Genomic DNA, 27,282 nt, shown 5'->3' on the forward strand with positions numbered 1-27,282 from the left:
TAGTGCTCTCTTCTTTATGTAGATCTGCTGGGATCATCACTTTATTTTTCAGTTCCTCAACAAATGTCACACTGTTGATTAAAGTTTCTTTTTCTGTTTTTGGATTTAAGATTCTGTACCCTCTGGAACATTTCCTGTCCCCAACAAGAATGCCCTCTACTGCCCCGTTCTGCAGATTACTGCGTCTTTCTGCAGGAATGTAGAAAAATGCTTCACACCCGAAAACTCTAATAGGTTTTTGCCATTCCATGGTTCATATGGAGTTCTCTCCACTGTCCTAAAGAATAGTCTGTTCTGTAAATAAGTGGCTGTCATTGCACCTTAGCCCCAATATTTTTCAGATAGTCCTGAATCTGTTAACATGCATCTGATCATTTCAGTTAAGGTTCTGTTCTACTTTTCGGCTACCCCATATTGTTCTGGTGTATAGGGTACTGTCTTGTGGTGCTCTATGCCGAGCTGTGTTAGTAAGTGCTCTATTTTGTGTCCTGCGAATTCACCTCCGTTGTCACTATGAAATGAAAGTGGATTTTTTTGAAATGTATTTCTAGTCACAGTTACATAATCCTCCAACTTGTTCACCTTCCTTAATGTGGCCGCAACGCAGATCCCTGTGTCTGGCTGCTTCCTCCTATCAGAGCTATAGACAGGAGTCACATGGGACGGCACCAGTCACGTGATGCTCGTTCCATGTGACTCCTAGCTATAGCATCGATAGGTGGAAGCAGCCACACATGCAGAGCGGCAGGAGAGGCTGTCTGCATCGCTCAGACAGTAAGTGTAAGTGGGCAGGGTGGGGGTATGTTAATACAGTGTGTGATTGGAGGGGCTTGGGATAGAAGGAAGGGGGGTTCTTAATATTAAGTGCGAGGGATGGAAGGGAGGTGGGGTTCTTAATATTAAGTGTGAGGGATGGAAGGGGGGGTTCTTAATATTAAATGCGAGGGATGGAAGGGGGGTATTTTAATATTATGTGCAAGGGCTGGAAGGGAGTGGGGGTTTCTTAATATTAAGTGTGAGGGATGGAAGGGGGGGTTCTTAAAATAGAGTGGGAGGGGGGTTCTTAATTTAATGTTTGTGGGAGGTAGGCTATTAAATTAATGGTGGTGTTTAGGTGGCAGCTAATTATTTAATGGGTAATATTTTATTTGTTGGGTGATGGTGGGGTAATTTAATTTATTGGTGGGGCCTATTAATTTAAGATAAGGTAACTTGGGGTCTATTAATTAAATGTGGTGCTGAGGTTGGGGAGAGGATGCCTATTTAGTAAATATATATGCTATTGATTTAATGACAGGGATGGTTGGAGTTTTCTAAGTTTCATATACCCATTTTTTTCCAAACAGGGCCTCTAATATTCCAGGAACCAGACAAGCAGCAACTGAGTTAGAGACATCAGCAGCCACAGGAGGTGAAAGTGACAAGAACAGGACACACGTATACAGGTACATACACTGGGAACACATACTCTGGGCACACGGGCAGACACACTGGGTGCACACACATACTGGGCCCTGCCTACATGAGGCCACTTTCAGACTTTTTTCCAGGGCCACTTTAAGTTCCCAATCCGCCCCTGCTAAGATGGGTGTGATTTTGTGAGCAGGAAAAGACGTGTGCAAGAAAAAGTACATTGTATTTGTATGTATTGTATACATATTGTATATGTCCAGTTGGACTGCTGTACAACACTAGCATTTACACCTTTTGTACATCAGGGGTTACAAGTGTATATACTTAGGCCCCATGATAGCAGAGAGATGTGGCTTGACAAGAGATGTGGCTTGACAGTGTTAGTAGTAAACAATGTAGTGATTTTAAATATACACAAGAGAGAATAGTGTCTTGACAGTGTTATTAATAAATACGAAAGTCGCATTTTCCACATAAAATATAATTACATACAATGCAAAACATAAATATGAATGATTAAATTAATTTGAATACATTTGAATACATCTGTTGTTTCCCCTTTAAACATTTAATTGGAATCTTCTTTCCTGCAGTAGATGCTGACATAATATAGCCATGGCGTTAATGATTTAGGTACTATCAGCTGGAGGAGTCGATACACAATTACTGAACCAGAAGCAGCTAGTGCTGATAGTCATCATCATCATCATTGTATATTGTTCCACCAATCCAGAAGACCCTTCAAAAGACACGCCTCCTGGCGTCTGCTTCCAGGTCTACCTGAGTCGCGATTATGTGAATATGCCCTTGCTGCATTTGGCCTATGCTGGACCGCCCCTTCCCTTCACTGTTCCGCCTCTCCAGGCATAAGGAGTAGTTAGTGGGACATGTGCCAAAGTCTACAGACAGATGTAAGCACACTTAATTTTGGTGCACATACAGTATAGAAATGCTTATCTTACACAAAAGAAGAGATGTACATCCGACTCTACATCATCCCTGTAATAAATATTCAAACACACACATTTCTAAAACACAGCGGAACTAAGTTCATGGATCCTAATAAAAATCTGCAAGCCCTACATCCTGCATCGAATGATGAATTTTCTGGTCAATTGGGATTTCAGACACCTTTAAGTCATTTGACCTGTGCCCGTGGGAACAGTTTCAGTTTTATTGTATTTGTTTATTTTTAAACTGAAGACTGCATTCTTTATAAAATCATAAATGTCTTCAAGAAGTTAATTTCTTGTACAGGAGATGCTCACCTTACATTTACGGTAAAGGGTTCTGCAACATTGGATGAACCCCACATTATAAATTACCCCTCCTCCCTCCCCAATAGCAGTTGGGGCCATATCCTGTTTAAAAATGTACATAGCTCAGGTGCATGGTGACTTTGGAGATCTGCAATGCTGTCATTTAAGGTAACAGTGGAGGTGTCCGTTACCTGATTGCCATTAAGAGATTAATAATTAGGCTGAGTGTTTTTAGAATGTAGGTAAAACAGTTCCAGCAATATATTTCTTTCTTTATTACTGGAGAGTGATTCCATTATCCTGATATTTTCCCACCTATAGATAGAAACGATGACACCTCCTCCCCACCCCATCATAGTGCCATAGATTGACAGTCACAGTGCTATTACCCACAATTGTGCTGAAGCTGTACATTACCCTGAAGGAGGGCTATGTTGTCCATAGCTGACTGATTGGGCCTGGCCACTTCCCCCAAGCGATAGGAGGATATTTCAATGAATGCCTGGTCAGCAAGTTACCTGCCTGCACTGCTCACTTAAATTTAACTTTTTCTTTCTTTTTTTCCCCAGTCACTGAGACTGTGGGTACGCCTCATGGTGACCTGGTCAGTGACTAGGAGCCGCCGCATTATGTCAAGAAAGGAGAGAGCAGGACAGGAAGAATGGAAGAAGAGAAACAACCAGATGAGTGAATTGGGGAGTGAAGCGGCTTAGAGAGGGGGTAGTGTGTGGGACACGTGTGCAGTGTGGTGACGTGCAGGTCCTCATCATGACCAAGGTGAAGAAGGAGGAGCAACAGGAGGTGGAGGAGGATACAGAGATGGTCCAGGATATAGCTGCAGTGCTGGCGACTTGCATCACATGAACTGGAAAGTCTGGGGTTTTATGTTTTTATTTGAGTTTTTTTATTACCACGGGCCTAGAGGACCCTTTCTTGTAAGCCCCTGTCTGCCAAGTATCTCCCACCCATCACATAAATGCTTCAATTACCCTGCAGGCTTCATTCATTATAGCCACCTACTGACTGTTCCCTTCCCTCGCCAGGTTCAGTGACTGATCCCCACGTCACACACATCATGGGCCGCCCCTTCCAACTCACTTGCTCTACTTTCCCTGACCCCTCTCTCTCCATCCACTGCACCCATCAGGTAAATGCCCCTAATTATGGCTCCCATCACTGTGTAATTACATCTGTGCACACTGGCTGTTAAGTCAGAGATAGTGGGGGGGGGGGGCAAACTATTATCTTTCCTTGGGTCTCAATCCACCTCTAATAATGTGCAAATATAATCACAAAGGGGTTTATTTTGATCAGTGGTACCTAATACTCTGTGTGCATACCAGTAATTAACATTATTTGAAAAAGTGCTGGCAGGCCAGTAAAGACCACTGTGTATGTGACAACAAAAGAGAGTCTAACACTCTAAAATAAACAATATATAAATAACAGTGTGTCAGCACATAAATAGGAGATGTTGTGCACACTATAGCTTTATTAAGTGTAAGTTCACCTGCCAACATCAATACATCTCCTATTTTGATGCTTTCTCTCTGTTATGGTCAACTATAAAGTACCTATAAGCTTATGTTATTCTCACAACCTTTATAGCTGTACCCTATGCATCTAATAAGGTTAAACTCACAATTAATCCATGGTAAATAGAGAGAAATATTTATACAGTCCCCTTATTATATCCCCACCAAATTCGCTATAATGCCTATTTTGATCTGTGTTCTAAGCTGGCCGCATAAAGAGAGAGCACTTCATATAAATGTAAATATAATGTACATCAAGGGGTGACTAATGTGGCCATGGTTATACAGGCTGAGAAGACACACAAGTTACCCACTTCAATATCTTTACTGAAGAGCACAAAACCCCACTGAAGTAATATCTAAATGTGGTCCCAAGATGGCAGCTATTTAACACTTTCTCCTCTTAACACTGCTAATAGACTGATGCAATCTGCAAGGAACCATTTGTACAAGAAGTCTTCTAGTCTGTGTGTATATAACACAATTTAAGCTAATTGTGTCACTGTTACTTTTGGGACAACTCAGTCTGCCGCTAAAGCTTTTTGCTAATTTCACCCCTTAATGTACGATTTCAGAATATTTCGTTCTAATGATTTTAATGCAATCAGCAAAACTATCCATGTAATTGTATTTGGCACCATGCTCTGGGTGGAATGGTAGTGAGGGAGAGATCTCTGAACCCAGGTCCCACTCATACGAATGCAAAACAGCTTGGTTTCAATAATCAGCAGCAGAAGGCAGGCGGCAATGTCTGGGAAAGGCTGCAGAAAAAAAACATTTGTCGGAAGACAATGACAAAAAAGGGGGTCTCAGCTCGGTGCTATTGAGAAACAATTTGTAAGCACGGCTGTTGAAGTCGATCCAGAGCCGACTGAACAGCTGGAGCCACGGAGTGATTGATAAGCACGCCCAAGAGAACTTCATTTTTCCGTGAATGAAGACAAAAGCACAGCGATGTTGGGCGGCTGTGTAATGTCAGTATCATTAAGTAGTGAGAGTGGATATGCCCGGCCTTCAGATGGGGACAGGGAGGGATGTGGAGAGAGGTCAGGACATCCCTCCCCAGGCACATACACATCCAAACACACACAAACACATACGCACACAAATCAACGCAGTCCCCTCCCTTCTGTGGCAGCTACCCCTCTCTATAATCCCCTTCATTCTCCGGTAAATCATGTAGTGATGATGCTAGCTGTCAGAGGAAATTCTGATAGCAGACGTCTAACTACAATTAGCTTATTTGCTAAATAAAGGAAGTACGTGGTAATCCCCTTTTCTGCTACAGAGGCCTCATTACATCATCATCCTGTGTACGAATGATTCATTGCAACACTTCTTAACGGGAGTATAATTTTCCTGTAAAAATGATGCATTTGTCTTGTAGATTAAAATAAATTGTGCTTTGTTACAAACCACGCCACATTCTGTCAGGGCTGAGGGGAAACTATTTCTCTATTGTAAGTATTATTATTATTATTATTATTATTATTATTATTATTATTATTTTGTCGTTCCACTTTTATTAAATTTTATTTTTTTTGCTATTTTACAAAGCATGTGTTAATGCAAATGCAGATATTATTTTTAAGGAACAGCTATATTCTGGATGCTGCAGGATTGTCACAATTAGAAATGTAAAGTTGCGGTAAATGGTAAAGAAACTTTGGGATGAAGGAAATACAATACAAACTCTCTGGTTCAAGAAATATTTACTATAAAGGCCTAAAATAGTGGATGGTACAGATCCCATATAGCTATAATTTTACTGCAAGTTACTGCAAGTTAACAGTATAAAATAAATTCTGTTTAATCATTTTAGTCCAGTTGTGGTAAAGCTGTTGATTGTTTATGACAATATCGATGGGTTGGGAAGGAAAATGGAAATATTTATAACCATTATAATTACTGTCCATTATATTTACATGTTTTGGCACAAGCTGAATAAGAAAATGAATAGACTAAAAATTTACATTAGATTAGTTATACCCCATTCATACTGCACCAGTTTTTGCCGGGGCGAGCTCAAACGACCCGGGTCTTGGTACAGTATGAATGGTACAAGTCAAAAATCCCGGGTTTCCACCCGGGATTTATCGAGGGGTAATTCCCGGGTCGGACGCGGGTTGCCTGCACTATGAATGGTGCAACCTGGGTTTTTCAACCCAGATTGCACAGAAAACAAGCTGATTGGCTGTCTGCCTGTCTCTGGGGGTAAACAATCACCACCCACTTTTGCATCATCTTTATGCGTCAGAAAACCAGTCACCTTTCAATGACATCACCATTTTTCAGCCAATGAAAACTGCTCTGGTGATGACTCCCACAAATTGCCAGGGCACAGACTTGTGCAGTATGAATGGGGTCAACCCGGGAAATTCCCGGGTCCGAGGTGCAGTATGAATGGTGTTTCTGAGCTGAGACGCTCCGAGCCCCGGCAAAAACCCGGCTTGAAAAACCCGGGATATTGCCGGGGCGGCAGTATAAAAGCGGTATTAATCCCTTGATTGCCAGTGTGGTTTCCTCCAATGGTTAGCCCCACCTGTTCTAGTATGTGGATGGTTAAGGAGGACTGGATTTATAATCAAGGCCAGAGACACCTTTTCTAGATTACATTTCTAGATTCCATGCAATATGACGTTATCACACCTGGACAAAAGTAACTAGGTGTCTAATAAAAATAGATTATTTCAGTGTCGTATTAAAAACACTTCGGAGGGTAAATGTATCAAAGTGCAATTCTGTCAAATCTCCAATATTCAGCGATATTGCCAGATAGATTTAAAACAGCAATTTAAATAAAGACAGGTTTTTCCTTTAAACAAATTGCTGTTTTAAATCTGGCCAACAATACCGAAAAATATTGAAGATTTGCAAGAATCGCACTTTGATACATTTACCCTCCGAAGTGTTTTTAATACGGCACTGAAATTATCTATTTTTATTAGACACCTAGGGCTAGATTTACTAAGCTGAGGGTTTGAAAAAGTGGGGATGTTGCCTATAGCAACCAATCAGATTCTAGCTGTCATTTTGTAGAAAGTGCTAAACATATGAAAGCTAGAATCTGATTGGTTGCTATAGGCAACATCTCCACTTTTTCAAACCCCCAGCTTAGTAAATCTTGCCCCTAGGGTATTTTTGTCCAGGTGTGATAACGTCATATTGCATGGATTCTAGAAATGTAATCTAGAAAAGCTGTAAATCTTTATACTGGGAAAATATGTAGCATACACAAGTTTACACTGAACCGATTGTTACTGGTGTCTGATTTTATAAATCAGACACAAGCAGCTGTCTAATCAGAATGATTAATTCAGGCATGCAGTGAGTATAGGGTCTATTAAAGGGCGAACAGACCTATGGTGAAGATGGCAATAGGTCTTTGTCCTATAAATAAAGGGGTAACACCTTCTCAGGATGGCAACAACAGAAGAAAATTATGAAGAAAATTCTTTATTATTTGGAGAAAAAAATGCATTTCCCATTGAGCAATAATATATATATATACACACATATATATATATATATATATATATATATATATATATATATATATATACATATATATATATATATATATATATATATATATACACACATATAGATTGTAAGCTTGCGAGCAGGGCCCTCTTACCTCTCTGTCTGTGTGTATTACCCAGTATTGATTTATTAATGTTTGTTCCAAATTGTAAAGCGATACGGAATTTGCTGGCGCTATATAAATAAATGTTGATGATGATAATGATGATATATATATATATATATATATATATATATATATATATATATATATATATATATATATATATATATATATATATATATATATATATATGTAACTGTGACTTGGGCTTTCAGTTCCACTGTGCAGTTATAAACAGCTTAGCCTGGTCACACATGTGCAAATCCCCTCAGACTGGATCAACGTAGCGGTATGTTAGCCTTTACCATTCCAGTAGAGATTTTATTGATAAATTATGGCGATAGGTGTCTTATATTATTAAATAGACCTCTATAAGTGATAAATCTAAATTAGATCTTTTTTTCCATTTCTGAATTTAAATAATTACCAAAATAAAGATGTATTATTTTAATGAAATAAACCTGTTATTACTTTTTTTAATTTCTGTATAGATTCCCTTTCATATTTGGCCCAATACATTATAATGTGCAACCTACTGAAAAGCAGCAGCATCCTATAAGGACAAACTTAGGGAATCTATAATTTAAAGTTCAACAGGACGTTAGAGGTTCAAGATATACTACCTAAATGGGAGTTCAATATTTAATATCAGGAGTAAAAATTGCTGCCTTCTAGAAGGAGCTCTGCAACTCGCAGAGATGTAAACAATATATTATAGATGGAGGCGCTAACTTAATCTCCAACAAATCAGTATGAGAAAAAGTGGTTTAAAACAAAATTACTCATTTATTAAAAGCAATTAGCATGGAATTAAATGGTGTGCACATAAAATCATACAAATAATAATTACTACTTATTGTAGCTGCATTTCAATATTATTCATAGAATGGAAAGTATGTCATTCACTGAGTATCCACAGGAGCAGTAACATATGTCTATAATGAATCACATATAAAACAATAATCAGGAAGTCCACAGTTCAATAGCATACGGAGAGGAAAAAATTATTCACTATACAGTGGTTGAATCCTTATCTAGCAGAACCATAGATTCACACATGGGAAAGTGTAGGAAAATAGACGAAAAATAAAAATGATGTACGCTAGTTGTGCTTTTCTTATTTTGTACACCACTGCTGTGGGACCTCTGTAAGCCCTGGAGGCCCCCCAGGCAGAACCGTCTCCCCCACTTGGAAGCGGCACCAACCTCCCACTCAGAATCAGTGCCCCACCCCTCCATTACACCTTATCCTGGGCAGGCAGGAGGTGAGGGCGGCATCTTCGGTTTCTGACACTGGGAGTGTGGCATTTGGCAGTGACATCATAGAGAACCACCACACTCCCAACTTAATACTGACACATATAGACAGCAGCTTCACATGTAGGAAGCTGCTGGCTGCTTCTCCTACATGTCAGAGGTGGGGTAACATAGGGATATTAAAATGACAGAATGACTAACATTATGTCACTCAGTGTTCTAGGTGCCTCCTACCCATTTATGCCCTGGTCAACTGCCTAGGTTTGCCCAATGGTAGTGCTACACCTGAACTGCTTCTAGCTTTATCAGTAATTGCCCCTGTGCACTGTACTCACAAAGGTGCCCACATGTACAGCTTTAGCAGTTTCTCTATTTGTTCTCAAAAACCCACAACAGATCATAATTGAGAAAATGTTGCTGTAGCCCAGGTGAATGGGTCTATTTTATGTAGCTTGTAATTAATCCTATATTATCTCGTACAGCATACTCAACAGTCCATGGGACAAAATAGCCTTATTCCTGATCCACCTAAATACCGCCCAATCATCCCAAAGTCTACTCCAATTTAACTGAAGCCACTTCCCAAACCAAAAGTTCATGCCCTTTTTGTCCTCCAAAATTTGGGACTTTCCTCAAGAATCAGGACTGCTTGAGGCTAATAGGAACCACCCTCTAAGCATAAGCTGGGCAATTGAGGTAAGAATTGAGGATTCAGGTTGCTTGATCACTAAATTTGTTCTTGTCCAAGAACTACAAAACTGACACTGATTGTGTTTATGATTCTCCAAAATCAACCAGTGCAGAATTGGGAAGTCAGAATTTCTTTCTAAAAAAGAGTGAAAACTCCTATATAATTTTTCAGTGATCCCCTCCCTGCTTATGAACACATATAAATTACAGTATATAAATTAAATTTATTTTTTTCTTGGTATTTTTTAACATAAACTAACTGTAACTTTTCACAATGAGCTTTTACTAAATTATTTCTCATTCATCCCTTGGCCATGCTCTCACCAACAGACAAATGTACAAGTCGACACTTCAGAAAATGTAGTAGACCAAACAAAATTTGTCTCATACCGCGTCATTACAGAGTAAGCAAAGGTTTGCAGTGGTGCTGTTTCTCCACTGGATGTTGATGAAGCATATAGATTCTTCCCTCTTTGCTTGGTTTTCACTAGATAAAGAGGTGCTCTGAAAGGATAAAAATGATGAGGAGGCTAAAAATGAAGATAAGAACACAACACTGGCTAAACAAATGGATTTTTTTCCTCCCTCTCTCCCTTTCTTCCTTGCTCCAGTGCCAATTCTCGTCAAAGTGAATGGAAATTGTTACAGACAGATCGAGTGTCTCCTACTTTCTGTGTCACAGAGTTTTGCCGATTTCATGAACCATGCCAGAGAGGGGTCAGGCAGAGAGAAAGAGAGAGGGAGAAGATGACCAATTCACTTTCTTCTCTGACATTACCACTGATCTTCTTTGAATCACTGAGTTTTAACTCTATGCAGCAGTTTATGCGGAACCTTAGAAGCTAAAGGAAGATTTAGTTACACCGTTGTGGTGTAAACTCACCTTTCACTGACAGTACTAGAAGGGAATGTAAAGTGAACACTATGTTCATCTAAAAAAATAATGTTAATTCAAGGAAACAGCATTAAAGTGTCAAATACACCAAGTGAACACACCTATTTTGTGTGGAAAAATCACAAGCTTGCAATCTATCCATAGGAACCAAATATTCATGAGAATGGATCCTATCTGGTCATTAACCTTCTGTAGCTAATAGGTTGTATGTACATATAAATTAATGTAGTCAACAAAATGGTCTGCTTCCATTCAGGTCAAGGCAGCCATCTTGAAGATGTACAGTGAAATATCTTCTCTCTAGTGGATTAACTTGTACATTATCTGCACAAAAAATGTATTTACTTTTTCAATTAAAGCTGTAGTCATATGTAACACGTGACACTCACTTTATTCACCCTGCTGCCTAAGTTATTGAGCTGGCATATCCCTGGGCTGTCCTAAGGGTCCTGAGGCACTCTTCGGTTATTACTGGGAAGATGGACTACATTTTCCAATAAACATAGTCCTAGGGATTGCTGGGAGGGACATGGATAAATACCCCGGCTGAGCGGCCATTTTGCTCTTTTGGAACAGGATTAATATGAGTGCTTCATGAGTTAGAGGAACATTAGGCAAGACACAGATTGAGATAAAGATATTGGGAGCTGAGACAAATGGATGCAGCACATGAAGGCCCCCAGTGGCATTCATAGGTGCAAAGGGAGAGTGAGTAACAACAAATCCGTTTGAGCATTTGTTGTTAGCAGTAGTGGATTAAGATGATCTGGGGCCCTGGTCCTAGATAATTTGAGGCAAATAAGGCAGAGGGTACAAATTACCCAGGCATTGGCTTCTCTTGGGAGCCTAGTGGTGGCAATGCTAGTGGCTGTAGGCTGGCAAGCAGGCAGCTGAGACAGTCAAGGCAAGGGGCTGATCCCCGATGACAGCAGCTGGATATTTAATAGGGAGGTGACAAACACCAGGAAGGACAGCAGTGCCAGGGCCAGCCCACATAAGTTCGAAACAGCCAGACAAAGGCCCTCTACCCCACCAATCCATGCCAGTTAACAAGAGAGTTTTAAAAATCGGGAGGGAAAATGGAAAAAAATATTTTGAACACCAATAAGTAGGTGATGTGCCCCATCATCCTAACCCAATTAAAGTGTTGTATTGACTGATCCCCAATTAACAAGTGCATTGCTGATCTGTGTTGAGCGGGACAGGCAGGGATTTTTCGAGGTTTGTCAATTACTGCGGTAGAAGAAGTGGTCGTATAACAAAACACCATATACCAGCCCTCTTTGACCACTGTATATATAGTATATTCTGTGTGGACTTCAAAATATCAACAAACAGACGGCACTCAGGGTTTCATGTGTTCTCTGAGAACCCACCTCTTCAGACAAGCTTATAATATTCCTTAACCACCCTCTTAACCTCAGTACATTACCCCATTACCACCTGTTATACAACTACCCCTTGATCACCATTGTTGTGTCTGGCTGGGCCGACTGCAAATGTAGACTTAACCTCATGTGTCAAACTCCCATTGTCCAATAGATTGTAAGCTTGCGAGCAGGGCCTTCTAACCTCTTTGTCTGTTTTACCCAGTTTGTTTATTAGTTTTCTATGTTTGTCCCCAATTGTAAAGCGCTACGGAATATGTTGGCGGTATATAAATAAATGATGATGATGATGAAATGATTCAGGCATATAATTTGTGTAGGACCTTCTAGACTATTGCCCACAATTCTCAGAGTATTTTCAGCTTAGATATTTTGTAGGGTTTCTTCAGGAGGGTGCCCCTCTTCCCCTATTTCTTCATTTGAAAAGTTATGTATATCTTCCCCCACCAATAAGGCATGATCTCCTTTATACACAGTATTACTCTTCATGCTCCCTTGACCCCTGAAAGACATAAAAGGGAGTGGGAGAGAGACCTGGGTCGCCCATACCAAGGAGACCTATTGGGAAACTATTAGAGAACCGGTGGCCAGCAGCTCCATTTCCACACTGATCAAAGAGAATGCTTGATTGTACTTCACTCCTGGCTAAGTGGTTGGCACTTCTGCCTTCCAGCACTTGGGTCAATTCCTGACCATGGCCTTATCTGTGAGGAGTTTGTATGTTCTTCCCGTGTTTGCATGGGTTTCCTCCAGGTGCTCCGGTTTCCTTCCACACTCCAAAAACATACTGGTAGGTTAATTGGCTGCTAACAAATTGACCCTAGTCTGTTTGTGTGTGTGTTAGGGAATTTAGACTGTAACCCCCAATGGGGCAGCGACTGAAGTGAGTGAGTTCTCTGTACAGCGCTGCGGAATTAGTGGCGCTATATAAATAAATGGTGATGATGATAAGTTTGTTAAATGTATCCCTCTAGCTCCTCAGCCTACTGACATGGATGTGGACAACAGGGTTCGTTTACACACATCAGGTGGTCATGCCCAAGAATATCCACCTTTTGGAGTCAGAGTCTTCCTTTCCTCACTTCTTTCATGTTCCATCCACAAAGATCCTTAATCCTTTGCTTTCCACTCCAAGATGATGATAAACACTCCGAAAAATTGGCCTCCCACATTCTTGTCGCCACTAGATGCTTAATTTCCCAGACATGGAAATAGAAACTCTCTCCTCATTTTTGCCTTGATGTTCTATATTTGCTTTATTGCTCGGATGGAGAGGATTACCCTTCATCTGCATGACAAGGAGGACAAATTCCATGAATTCTGGGCACCCTGGCTATACCTATAACTTTAATCTTGCCCCCCGAATCTCTTTAATATTTCATTTAACTCTGGGCCTTTGAACAGACATCCAATACGCCATTCGTTGAGTTGAGTTCTTCACCGAAAACTCACCTTCCATAACTCTTCAAGGTATTACCCCCCATCCATGATAACCAGGCAGCCCCACCCCCATACACCTCCTACCCAATTTAAAAATTACAAATGATGGTAATAATGTATGAACAAAATTAGTAAAGTATTTTACTCCTTGGATTGTGTTTGTTCTGCAGTTTCCAGTACTGTATTTCCATTGTGATATTTTTATACCCTAGATTTGGTACTTTGCTTCTGTTTGTATTTGCAATTTTCAAAATAAAAAGTTTCGAAGTGTACTTTATTTTTATTTTGTCCAAATGTGCCTATATAATCGGTGGCGTAGTGGTTAGCACATCTGCCTTACAGCACTGGCTGGGCTCATGAGTTCAATTCCCGAGCATGGCCTTATCTGTGAGGAGTTTGTATGTTCTCCCCGTGTTTGCGTGGGTTTCCTCCGGGTGCTCCGGTTTCCTCCCACACTCCAAAAACATACTGGTAGGTTAATTGGCTGCTAACAAAATTGACCCTAGTCTGTTTGTCTGTGTGTGTGTGTTACAGAATTTAGACTGTAAGCTCCAATGGGGCAGGGACTGATGTGAGTGAGTTCTCTGTACAGCGCTGCGGAATAAAAATAAATATATTATAAAAATAATAAAAATAAATAAATGATGATGATGATGATATATAATATAATAATATATATAATACGCTATATATTTGGCATGCAGTCAGAAGTTATAGATGACTGCACATTAGATGAGCTCTGTGCCCTACCTTCTCACAAATATAAAACATTTAAACATTTGTGAAGACAGTGGGAAACTACAGAGTAGTACAGAGGAGTGGCACACCAAAAACAGGGTTGTTTTGAAGATTTACTGGAATATCATCTTAATTCAGATGCTGGGCTCAGTCAGCAAGTTTTTGGGACAAAGACAGTTTTCTTGGTTTTTGTAGGAGGGAGTGAAGTGTGGCAAACATCAGTGGCACTTCACCCTCTTTGAACCTCCAGTGGTTGTCAAGAGAGTATAGGCACAGGAGAAGGAGGACTCTCCCTACAGTCACTATGTATGCTTCTAGCCACCGCTCTGTAAATGCGATGGCCGCTGACTGAGGGAAGAAACGCAGATAACTGGTGTCACAATATTTAATGTTGGAGAACAGATGACAAACAAGCAGTGAGTCGGTGACAGCATATCTAATTTGGTAAGTTGAACAAGCTGCTGAAGCCGTAACTGATTAATTCAATCTCCAGTATACCACAGTACAAATGTTACAGGCCAAGGGCTGGTTATATATTCATCAATTCCCACCTGCCCCAATAAACCAAAGGAAGTAGGGCTTAAGCACTCTATGTACTGCATTCCTCACAGCCCAGTATTTGAACATTAGGTATTTGCACCTCATATATAAATATTGTGCCGATTCTGCACAAAACCCCTGTCCTGTTAGGTCACACCAGTTTTCAGCTCAGAAATTGGAGATTGGATATATGGTATTGTAACTTTATTTCTGGCTCCGTTGACACTGTTGAGACTGTTGACACTCCCCTAGTTGACAGAGAATAATGTGAGTTATAATTTAATAGGAGAATAGGAAGGAACTACTTATGTATTATTTTATTGGTTATCAGTTTGAGGATCATAAATTGCTTAGCAATTCTTTTGATTACATTTTTGAGCATCCTGATCTCGTACTGAAATAGGTCACAAATAGAACTGCAGCTTATTTTCCATGCCAGAGAATTTCCAAGTACCTTTAGAGTTTCCTAATGCTTAATGCCTTATTGATCACACATGCATATTGGTGGCCTTGCTTGCACACCCCATAGATAAAAGATCAGCTTGTAGGACATCATTTACTTCCCAATACTGCCAGTGAAACTATTGAGGGCCCTGGTTTCCTAACTGAAATAGGTGTCAAACTGTTTTCTGGATGACTGAAGTGTCCTTAAAGGGGATGGAAATCCCTACCTACCTTGTAATATCTATCACAGGCCAGGGACCTCAGGCAGCAGCGGTGTACACCCAGTACCGGGCCTGCCTGGGGGCCCTAGCTTGCCTGTGTAGTGGTCATAGAAGGGGCCCAAGTGAGCTTCTTGGGACTGAATGTAAATGTCATATTAGTTGTTCACATCCTACCTTGGGACACCCACTTTGGCACTGCTGCCAAGTTCCCCTGCAATCTCAATAAGCTACTGTTCCCTTTAAGAAGAGCCATAGGCCCACAAGTATATGTGCGGAATGTTTAGCTAAATTGTACTTTATTGGTCAGAAAATGTTTTGTACAGGATTCTGTGGCCTAATTACAGATTATGTAATTAGGGACCAGAATATTTATGAATATTTGTAAATATCTTCAATTACAATACCCTTCTTTATTGTAATATAGGTTTCTATCTCCCTTTCATCCTGCTAAATAAAGCACTGCTGCCTCACAGCGTGGGGGCGGTGGCTCCTTTTCCAACTAGGGCCCTGTCAGTGTGAAGTTTGTATGTTCTCCCAGTGTTTGTGTGGGATTCCACCGGGCGCTCCAGTTTCCACATTCCAAAACAATATTGGTAAGTTAATTAGTTGCTTGCAAAAACTGACCCTAGTGTGTGTTTGTGTGGAAGGGAATTTAGACTGTAAGCTCCAATGCGGCCAGGCTGCTGTAAATGATTAAATATTCTCTGTACAGCGTTATGCATTATGGTGGCGCTATATAAATAAATAGTAATAATAATATTAATAAATCAGTGCTGTCTATGTATTGACTTCAGCTGGAACAGCAGACTTCCACCTTTTTACTGACAAGTCAGACACACATTTTAAAATTGTATATAATTTTTTCTACACTAACTTACTAATTTACAACCAGCAGGAATTAAGATACTATGGAAGCTAAGTATTGAATTAGTAATAACAGGTAAACATTTAAAAGTAGATTCTGTTCCTTGACTTGAAAATATCAATGTATAATATTTGGGAAATTAATACAATAATTACAATTTTATTTGAAAGAATGTAAACAAATTTGCGAGAATAAAATATATAAATGGTAGGGTACGGCAAATATTTGGTGCAGTTCCTCATTTACTGTTGTACGTTCTGACACAATTTAAATTCTGAACAGACGTGTTTTGTATTTATTAACATTTCTATGAATTGATTGAATAAATGAAATAATAGAGCAAGAGGGTCAAATCCCAATGCTCTTGAATATCTAAGTGTTGGAAAGATCTTCTGTTGTCTTTTCATTTAAAACCTCATGGCTATTTATCAAACACCCAGCATGCCATACTGTGAAAAGTGACACCGTTTTGCTTAGTGTGACACTTTATGAACGCTGGACAATGGAAGTCGTCTTGAATTTATGGTTCTAAACTCTCAGCGCGACAATTGATAATTCCAGCTCACACCAAGGGGCTCGTTCATCAGTATGCTTTCATGGGAGCCCCCTAAAGAGTTATATTATTTTGCGCGGCGTAGGTAGGATTTGTCCTATTTTTCATGGCTATCTACGTCAGCAGGATCTACATTGTAAATCTGCTTTTAAGCTCTGTATATTTGCAGTAATATCATAATATAGTTACGGACTGAAATAGCTGGATGGAACCTGCCTTTGAAGTTACTTTGATTTTCCGTTTCAGAATAGTTTCTGACCTTAAGCAAATTATTTTCATTCTTGGGGTGCAGGCATTTGGCATAGTGTAACAAGTACTGAAGATGTGTTGTTGGTTCTTTTATTACATTCATGTCTATTGGGTTTATAAAAAGAACTCCGGTGTCATGGTATGTATGATCTGTAATTTGGTGAAATCACAGTTGCCGAGGGGTGTTACAATTTCTCTTAAGTCATTGTAGTTACAGTAGGTAGGAGGAGGGAAAACCTACCACACAGGACATCATCATCACCATTTATTTATATAGCGCCACTGATTCTGCAGCGCTGTACAGAGAACTCATTCACATCAGTCCCTGCCCCATTAGAGCTTACAGTCTAAATTCTCTAACATACACACACGGACCGAGACTAGGGTCAATTTTGTTAGCAGCCAATTAACCTACTAGTATATTTTTGGAGTGTGGGAGGAAACCGGAGCACCCAGAGGAAACCCACGCAAACACGGGGAGAACATACAAACTCCACACAGATAAGGCCATGGTCAGGAATTGAACTCAAGACCCCAGCGCTGTGAGGCAGAAGTGCTAACCACTTAGCCACCGTGCTGCCCAACATCACCACAGACAAGGAAAACAGCATTAACCAGTCAATCAAAAATCTAAATTTGAATGTGCCAAGGTAATTTGCTTTTTAAATATAATTGGATATGTTATGTGGTTATTAGGAAAGATTTTTTCAAGTAGGGATTGTGTAATGACTCTCCACGCTACAGTGTAAATAAATATTGTGCACAGCAGATCCAATACTCAATTATATAACCTCACAGCCATCATATATAAACCATTTTCCATCATACAAAGCCCAATGCAGCATGCAGCCCCAATACCCACTACATTCACATACCAACATCAATACCTTCCATATTAGGGACTGATGTGAATAATTACATATCTCTGTACAGCGCTGCAAAATATGATTATCGATATAAAGATAAATGATAATAAGAACAATAATATAATAATAAGTTGCCGTAATTGAGTTAAAGAAACTGGAAAGAATCATGGAAAATTATATTTCACTATGTCTGTGTGTGATGTACATTTGTAAACAAATATATTACCCACATTGTCTCTTCGGCAAAATGGGTTGTAGTGTAGGGTGACCTCTAACCTGCCCCTGTGTCAAGTCACATCTAAAGTTAATTAAATAATATATAATAAAACACTTTTAAGTTTAGTAGAATATTGCAGTAGAGGCAGCACAGTGGCACAGTGGTTAGCATTGCTGCCTCACAGTGCTGGTGTCATGGGTTCAATTCCTAGCAGAGCCTTATCTGTGTGGGTATTTGTATTTTCTCCCTGTGTTTGTGTGGGTTTCCTCTGGGTACTCCGGTTTCCCTCTACAAGCCCAAAAACATACTTGTAAATGAATTGGCTTCTGTCAAAAATGGACCCTAGTGTGTGTGTGGGGGGGGGCGGGGAATTTAGACCCTAAGCTCCAATGGGGCAGGGACTAATGTGAATGATTCCATAGAACAGCAGCTCAGAGGTAAAAAGGTGCTCTTTAAATAAAGAATTATTATTATTACTATAGCTTTTAATGTCATATGGACACCTTGATTAAGGGGACATCAGGGTTGTATTTACTATAATTTTTGTGTTTGAAAACTTTTATTTAAGGTATTTGTGGGCATATATTTTTGCACACACATCATATGCTCCCGGAGTGTACAAAAGCTGTCTTTTCAAAGTATACGACGATTCCTGTTTAACAGAACTTCTGAGTGATCCCTTAAGTTCCAGACCCCATGCATCCCATCTTTCAAGTGTATAATAGTAGGATCAAGAAAGAAAAAGGAAAGAAAATTGGTTTGATAAGATGCACTAATCACTCCACATAAATAAATTATCCAAAAATGTTGGGGAATCTCCAATATAAAATTTAACATTTATTCCTAAAGTATTTAAAAACAGCAAAATATAACCAACTGAATAAAATAGAATCCCTATAAAATGTATAATAGTAATCAGGTCTTACTTCCTGACAAAAATATGTGACAAAATAGACCACACCCAGACCCCCCAGAACCAGAGAATCGGCATATATCGTAATCCAGCTTTCAAGCCAAGCACCTGATTGGTTCTGAATGATCACTTGTGATTAGTAACGCAGGATTTTTAGCCCAATCCATCTGAGTCTTTCAAGAGTTTGGGGATTCAGTGGAGAATCCATAAGCATTGTAGTAGTCATAATAACGTAATATTGAAGCCCTACAGGACATTAGTAAGAAGATGACAGTAGTACAATTCCCAATGCTATAAGCTCACAGTTGGTTAGGAGAGTCTCATTGCTTCAGATAAGGACTTTAATATATGGACCTAAAGAGAATCAATATATCTGTTTTTATTAAGATGTTTTAACCTATTTATTTTAAATGTTAATAAATGCTTTTATACTATTTGATTATTCATTGTCGACTATAGCTATTATTAATATTTTTATCTAATTTATTACTGTGACTTTGCTCTGAAATTTGACATTTCTATATCATTTGGGTGATGAGAATGGATAGTGATAAGACATCTAACACACAAAATAATTGGAACCATGCATTAGGTCAGTATTCAAAAAAGACATTTCCAGTCACAACATTTCCAGGGGCAATGCTTCCAAATCTCATCTGTTCCTGAAAATTAGGCATTTTTTTTTTTTTTTAACAAAAGTGTTATAATTGATGTGTTTAGTGTGTACATTGGGCACCCTGGGAGTGAGAATAGAGAGCACATTTCTTTCAGGTGCAGAAATAGCCAACAACATTATCTTCTTCAATGATCTTTCTGTGTCTCCATCTTGACTATTCCTCAGTCACATGAACAGCCAGATGCATCTTCACTGTGTTTCCAACGACTCTCAAAGAGGATAACACAAATCCAAAGAGACATGGGTATACCTGCCATGGAGCTGCCTCTATGTCTGCCAACATGCCAGGGGAGCTTGTAAAAAATGCTGTAAATTAATTAACATCAGACCTCTTGTAGCTGTTTATTTCTGTAAACAAACATTTTAATATGCAGTAATTAATTAAATCTGACACGCTGCCTCTCTCATTTCACCATGGATCTAGTTTTCAAGTTTTATACAGATTTTGCTTCTGATATTTGGGGGAAAGAGGTGAGACTGTAATGGGAATGCTGAGCTAGCAAAACTTTTCCTTTACAAATTCTTTTACATTTAAAACATTTCCAGTGTTCGGGTTACAGGTTAAAATTGTAGTCAATACATTTTCATTATGGGTCCAAGATACAAAGCAATACATGCATAGCCTAACAGCACTTTTTGGGGGGCATGTTAACAAATTCCAGTAGTCAGGGGCAGGCTGGGCTGGTGGGCAAGGGGGCATCTGCCCCTGGGCTTGTTCCATAGTGTGTTAACTTGGGCTGAGTCACTGGGCCACCTGCATTTCTTCCCTTTAAATTAGGCTGCTGAATCAAGTCTGAGGTACCAGGATTCTCTGTTTTCTCCAATACCCCCTCCCAACCATCTCTGTTGTCAAAAGAGGGAAAAATATTTCAGGTTTATGGACAAATTCCAAAAACATTTTACTATTATTGTTTGCATTTTTGTAGTATTATAAAATAACTAATAAAACTTTATTTAAAAAAACAATATCTTGTACTCAACCCTTCGAAATACCCTTAGCCATTGGATGAGCTCACCACAAATTAAAAAGCTGGAGGTGTTGTACTGGTCAGATATTATTTTCACTGCCCATGTATTTGAAATAGTTTTACTGAGTAATAAAATGCAGTTTATAAATATATAATGTTTTAAATGAATAGTTATTATTTTAGATTGCAGGTATTATAGTGCCATTTTAGGCAGCATTTATCTTAGTGGCTAGTGTGTCCATTATTATCATGAATGAATTATATACAAGTATACCAGCTTTATAAAATATGCCCACCATCAAAACCACTCTGCTGCCTATCTGTAGACATCAATTGTGAGCAGTTGGATAATCTTGATGGAGAATCAGGTAATTTGGCATTCCCTGTGATAAGCCTTTCTGTTCTTTGTCTTTGTATAGCTCCTACTGAACCCACTGTTAGAATAACTATCTCCATGATGCAGCTTTGCCATAAAAATACATTTGGTTCACCTGCACAGAGGCTCTAGAGAATGCTTTGGCATGTAGATATTGTCAAACCTATTTCCCTTCTTAGTTCTACAACAAAAGATATTGTGAGGTGCTCCCGTGTGGAAATGCAATCAGAATCATCTTGGAATGTAAAAGAGTATATTATATTAAGCTGCCTATCTTGGCCTTTTATGATACAAACGTTGCTTTGCAGAGGCTGTCATATGATTAATCAATGGTTCCCTACAGACACGTTCTTGATCCAATAAGACCGTGTTTCAGAAGAGCATTATAAATCGGGACACCTCCTGAACGGCCCAGTTCACAGTCTCCCAAGACTTTTAACACTTCCTGTGTTGGATCGTGGATAAAATAAATTGATTTATGCTTCTGGAACAAGATAGATTTATGCTTTTTTGAAATTATATATATTTCTGCATCACCGATGCACCATGTAGTTGACGAATTTCCAATACTAAAATGAAAAGATTTAATAACTTGCATGCTTGTCAGCGTGTGCCCCATATTTTATGATGCACCATTCTTTAGCTAGTATACTTCTGACAGTAAGTGGAGGTTATAGCGTGGTCTCTCTATTTCCTTCTTGTAACTCATTACTCCTTATCACCCAGACCTAAATTTGTGACTAATTTTGTCTCTCCTACAAGCTATTTATTTTACTTGCACAGCTGTCCTTTAACACGTTGCAGTGAGTTGCGTTGGAGCTGAACAATATCCAGTAGGTTTATGTACGCCATTCTTTGCAGTGACAATCTTACACATTATCCTGCATGTCCTCTTTCTCTGCTAAAGAGGCAGCGTGTTGCGGTTGGCCTCTGTGAAAACACTTAGATCTAATCTGAGCCTTCAATATGTTTAACCACTTACAATTCATTAAAGTTGTAGTAAGCTGAGTTTCACTCTTCTCCTTCCTTCCATGTTCATGTCAACGTTACCTTAGGAGCTTGTTGACGTTCTACTTTTCCTCCTAAATAATTCAAATACACAAGGACAGTAGATTAAACCGAACTGTCCCGTTATTGCGAAACTTCTGTAAGAAAATGGTGACCAAGTAAAAGTGTAAATCATTGATAATTACTTGATTTGGTTGTGACTAATATTCACAAAGTAAGTGGCTAATGCTTTCTTCAGTTACAGAATCCTACACAATTTAGTACCCAGCACACACTTTCATCCTCACAATGAACTTCACATTATTGTTGTGACACACCTGTCACATGACCCACGTTTTGTGATACACCAAGCTTACGTCATTTTAGTAAGTAAACTAATGGGTACATTTAACAGCAAAGGACATTCTTGGCAAATCCTTTCAGTATTAATTAAACTATTGTATCTTTTTATTTTTTATGATGGTTCCATTGTGACTCTGTAATTGTTCTAATTAAATGTATGTGATATATTTTAAAAAAATATATTATTTTAATGCGCAAAAAATATGATTTATATCTTAGTGTTTTCAATGCATAATTTTTCTTTATAATTCTTGTATTTACTATACGTACAAGTGAATGATTTATAATGCAATCTGTATAATTTTAGTCAACATGAATGCAGCCCAAAACGAGTTTCAAATATTGCATGCAAACAAAGTCATGTATTATAAATTGAATTTGTTTCAATGCAACTTCTTATATTACTTTATTTGCTTTAAGTGCAAGTATTGCTTTTAAAGTACCAGTAACACACAAAATTGATATCTTCGATTATGAATCAGGTTGGTAAAATAAGATTGACATCTCACTGCAGTAAAAAAGAGAAGTGTCACCTTCCCATTCCATTGCAGAACTGAAGCTCCTCCCACATCGTTAGCACAGTGTCCTGAAGATCAGATTCAGGTAAGAAAACTGATACTGCAATGATCATTTTCCATACAAGTCAGCAAAGCTGTCGGTCATCAGTTGTTTACTAAGTTAGCGAAGCACCTCCCTTCCAACATGGCAACCCGCTGCAGTGATGTGAAAGAGGGCATGGTGGACTAATTTAGTTAAATCATACTTGCCAACTTTCTTTAGTTGGTCTCCGGGAGACCCTGGAGAGGGGGTGTGGTGGGAGGGCGGAAGGGGATTCACCGCAAATCGCTTCAGTTTGGCTACCAATTTCCACGATGCGAGAGCCTTGCCTGCTCTCCCGGGAGTCCGGGAGACCTACCTGGAATTCGGGAGTCTCCCAGACTTTTCAGGAGAGTGGGCGAGTATGAGTTAAATATAAACACTCCAGTTATTTCATGCATCTTATTAAGCTCAGCAATACAGAACTTTTGAAAAAAAATATTAAGAAAAATGAGAATGACTATTTCTACACCTTAAGTTCTGGATAATCTCCAGGTACTGATACAATGTCATTAAACAATTAGAATAGCTGTTAAAATAAGGTGAACGTACTATGAAGCTAACAGCCACATCACACAATGTATATGTCTACAGGACTATGACAATAACATTAGTATCCTAAGCACTTTTATAGTCTCTGTTATCTGTATTGTATAGGTCCATCATCCCATTTAAAACTGCATTGGTGTTTCTGATGATTTCTCAACTATCATTGTCGGACAATAGGGCCTATTTATCATTACGACGCATTGATAAGGCTGATTTTCAGTTATTGATGCAATTCAACATAAAAATTGCAGTGCAGCTGAGCGATAGTCAGGTGACACCATGATACTGCCCTGACGTGGTAACAGTTAGCTCACGGCTTTTGTTCGGCAAGTCTTTCCAGATGTATGCATGAGTGATTGTTTTTTTGTACTTGGAAAAAAAACACAAAAATGTAAAAGTAATAAAAAATAGATTCAAATTAAAAAAAAAGCCAAAAAAAGTTATACATTAAAAATGCTTTATTTAGAGAATGTTTTCATTGTTGAATGAATCTATTAATGATTTTAATCTGTTATCGCCATCCTGAGATGGTGGTAAGAGTACAAGTACGAATCTTACTACCGTCAGGGTTGTGGATGGGGATAGCAGTAACACTTCGATGTATAGGCAAAATGAAAAAAGGCTTATTATCAGGGCTATCGGTCCAGCCCACAAAATGATTGCATCCACTGTGTGTAGGTGACAGGAACTGTCAGCAGAAAGGTATGGGTAGGAAAGTTAAGTAACTAAAGAACAATAAGCTTTTCGGGAACAAATAAAAAGCATTACATACTAGGTTTTTTTTGTAAATTATGACATAAGATGTTTATTGATGATAAACAACTATCTAAAGAGAGCCAACTGGTTACCATGGGCGTAGAATATAAGCTACAGGATAAACTTGAATGAAACTACATTCATTGTAAATGTGTGCTCAGATTGGTATTTCACTGGTCTTTACTGTGTGGTATATAAACTAAAAAAAAAAGGAGTGCCTCAATCAAGGCAATAAGTAGGATTTTATTGACACTTTTTGTGATAGAAAAATCCCTTGTCACCCTGATTTATCAAAAACCTTTAAAAATATTCTAAAACGTCTAGGCACAAAAATGTTTTATTCAAAGAATATGATAGAGATAGCAGAATAGGTACCATAGCGGTACAAGTACCGACACCATACTTCATAAATAGGCTCCCCCCACAAAGACATCTTACCGCCGGCCGGGTCATCTCTGGTGATAACCCCTTTCATCTATCATCACCACCATCACCATTTATTTATATAGCGCCACTTATTCCGCAGCGCTGTACAGAGAACTCATTCACATCAGTCCCTGCCCCATTGGGGCTTACAGTCTAAATTCCCTAACATACACATACACAGAGAGACTAGGGTCAATTTTTGATAGCAGCCAATTAACCTACTAGTATGTTTTTTTTGAGTGTGGGAGGAAACACGGCAGGGGCGCACGCAGGGGGGCTTCTGGTTCTCCAGAAACCCCCCCTCCGCAAAGAACAGTGTCCCTACATAGCTGCACTGTACTATACAGCAGCCGCGGCGTTGTCAAAGAAGCGTCCGCGGCGGTGCTGTATTGTAGTACAATACAGTACCGCCGCGGTCCCCATTATCCCCAATTGTAGTGCAATACAGCACCGCTGCGGACGCTTCTTTGACAGTGCCGCGGCTGCTGTTCAGTGCAGTGCCGCCGAAATGAAACCGCATGCGCGGCCACATGCGCAGCAGCTCTCTCTATATGGGGGGGGGAATCCTTAAAAATCCTGCGTGCGCCGCTGCACGGGGAGAACATACAAACTCCTCACAGATAAGGCCATGGTTGGGAATTGAACTCATGACCCCAGTGCTGTGAGGCAGAAGTGCTAACCACTTAGCCACTGTGCTGCCCTTATTGTGCAGCACATTGGGCTAAGCGAAGCGAAAGCAGCCCAGGCGTTGGCAAGATCTACCCTAGGGCTTTTGCCTTTTGATACATATTATCCCCATTATCCCCAATTGTAAATCGCTACGGAATATGTTGGCGCTATATAAATAAATGATGATGATGATACATATGTCGCATGAACTTTGATCCCCATCCTGTAGTCCCTTGTTAATTCTCATAGTACAGATATCTGCCGTCTCATGTGCTGCAAATCTCTTGTACCATATGTGCTACAAGAATATTTAGAAACAGCTTCCCTATTAAAACCCATAATGGCTGCACTTTTTTTCCAAAGCAAATCTGGGTTTATTTCCTTTGTATCATGAGAGCAGAATGAAATGCAGATGTATATATACTGACTATATTTCCCCCTCTCTCTCCTTCCCATCTGCCAGAGAATAGATTTTAATCTTTAATCCATGAGCATTCAGTGAACACCAATGAATTGCAAATTACAGATGTTTTACTGTCTTTTGCATTTTTAGCTTCCTCGCTTCCCACTGTCACTCAGTGCCTTTCTCACATCCTCCCTTCTTCTGCATTCATCCGATGCCACTGACTATCACAGAAACCATATGACACTGTCATTGTTTGGTAATTAAACCTTTACTCACTCTAAATACGCAGAGCCAGAGTTACTCTGCTTAACTCTTTTTTGGCACAATGTTATTTGATTTGCGGCTTTATTGTACATTTGTGATACTAATGTAATTGTCTATTTAACGCACTGAACTCAGGACTTTCACTCCTGTCCTGCCTACACTGTGTTATAAGTTATCAATAAATAGAATATTGATACCAACTAAAGGGTTTGCATCCTTGCGGTCTCTTAGGTTTTATTTTAAGAATTTTGAAAAAGTGTAAAGATCATACAACTAATTTAAATAGTTTGTGATCAATCCTTATTTTTTAGGATTGTCATATCACCTACCTCTGTTGAATACACACATGGTTACATTGCAGTCAGCAGTTTTAATGGCTAAAATGCAGCATGCATCTGAAATTACTACAATGCAACCAAATCGTTTCTATTACACACATGGCTGTTATTAAATGGATAATAAGTCAACCCTATCATCTCTATTTTATGTATATCTATGCCAGTTAGATTTTTATTACAACCCATAGAAATGACAGCTCTATGTTTTAGTTTGTTCTTATTGTTTAGACTAACAAATACAATTTTGTGTATATTTACACAAACAGTGATATTTTAAATTATCGTAACTGTAATCTATTTTATCAATACTACTTGCCAATTGGATGTGATTGTCACTATTATCATTCTCAGTAATCTATAAGGTTATATGTAGAGGGTTATTTAAAATGCAGAACAATTACAATACAACCAAGTTATTTGACAACGTTATGATATGGATTGTAGTACCGCAATTCCCAGATAGAGAGTGAAGCATGTGACGGGCACAAACACACCTGCTCAGCAGAAGAGTATCCCTGGAAAAAATGAATAAAAGTCGCTAACACCGCGATAACATAATAGACAAAAGAGATACGTAAAAAAAAACAGAAAAAAAATACATCTTAAACATTCATTGACTGCATAATAGCTTTTATTTTTATTTAGGCAGTATAAAATATTCCATATAGTAGTTCCTGTACATTTACTGGTATGTGCAAGATTAAAAAAACATTTACATTTAGTACTGTACCATTTGTGCTCAAAGAAGTGTGTATTATGGTTAGATTTTATTTGACAC

The 27,282-nt window shown here is 39.0% G+C and overlaps 1 long non-coding RNA gene across 1 annotated transcript; it reads right to left on the bottom strand.

Moving 5' to 3' along the window:
- Window positions 1–20,122: 20,122 nt before the first annotated feature.
- Window positions 20,123–27,019, bottom strand: LOC142160272 (uncharacterized). Its single transcript, XR_012693127.1, has 3 exons — window positions 26,952–27,019; window positions 22,132–22,231; window positions 20,123–20,648 (listed from the first exon to the last, which is right to left on the bottom strand). It is a non-coding gene; the product is annotated as an uncharacterized LOC142160272 (long non-coding RNA).
- Between the last annotated feature and the right edge of the window lie 263 nt (window positions 27,020–27,282).

The sequence above is a fragment of the Mixophyes fleayi genome, chromosome 6 (genome assembly GCF_038048845.1).
Source record: "Mixophyes fleayi isolate aMixFle1 chromosome 6, aMixFle1.hap1, whole genome shotgun sequence".
Taxonomy (NCBI): Eukaryota; Metazoa; Chordata; class Amphibia; order Anura; family Limnodynastidae; genus Mixophyes; species Mixophyes fleayi.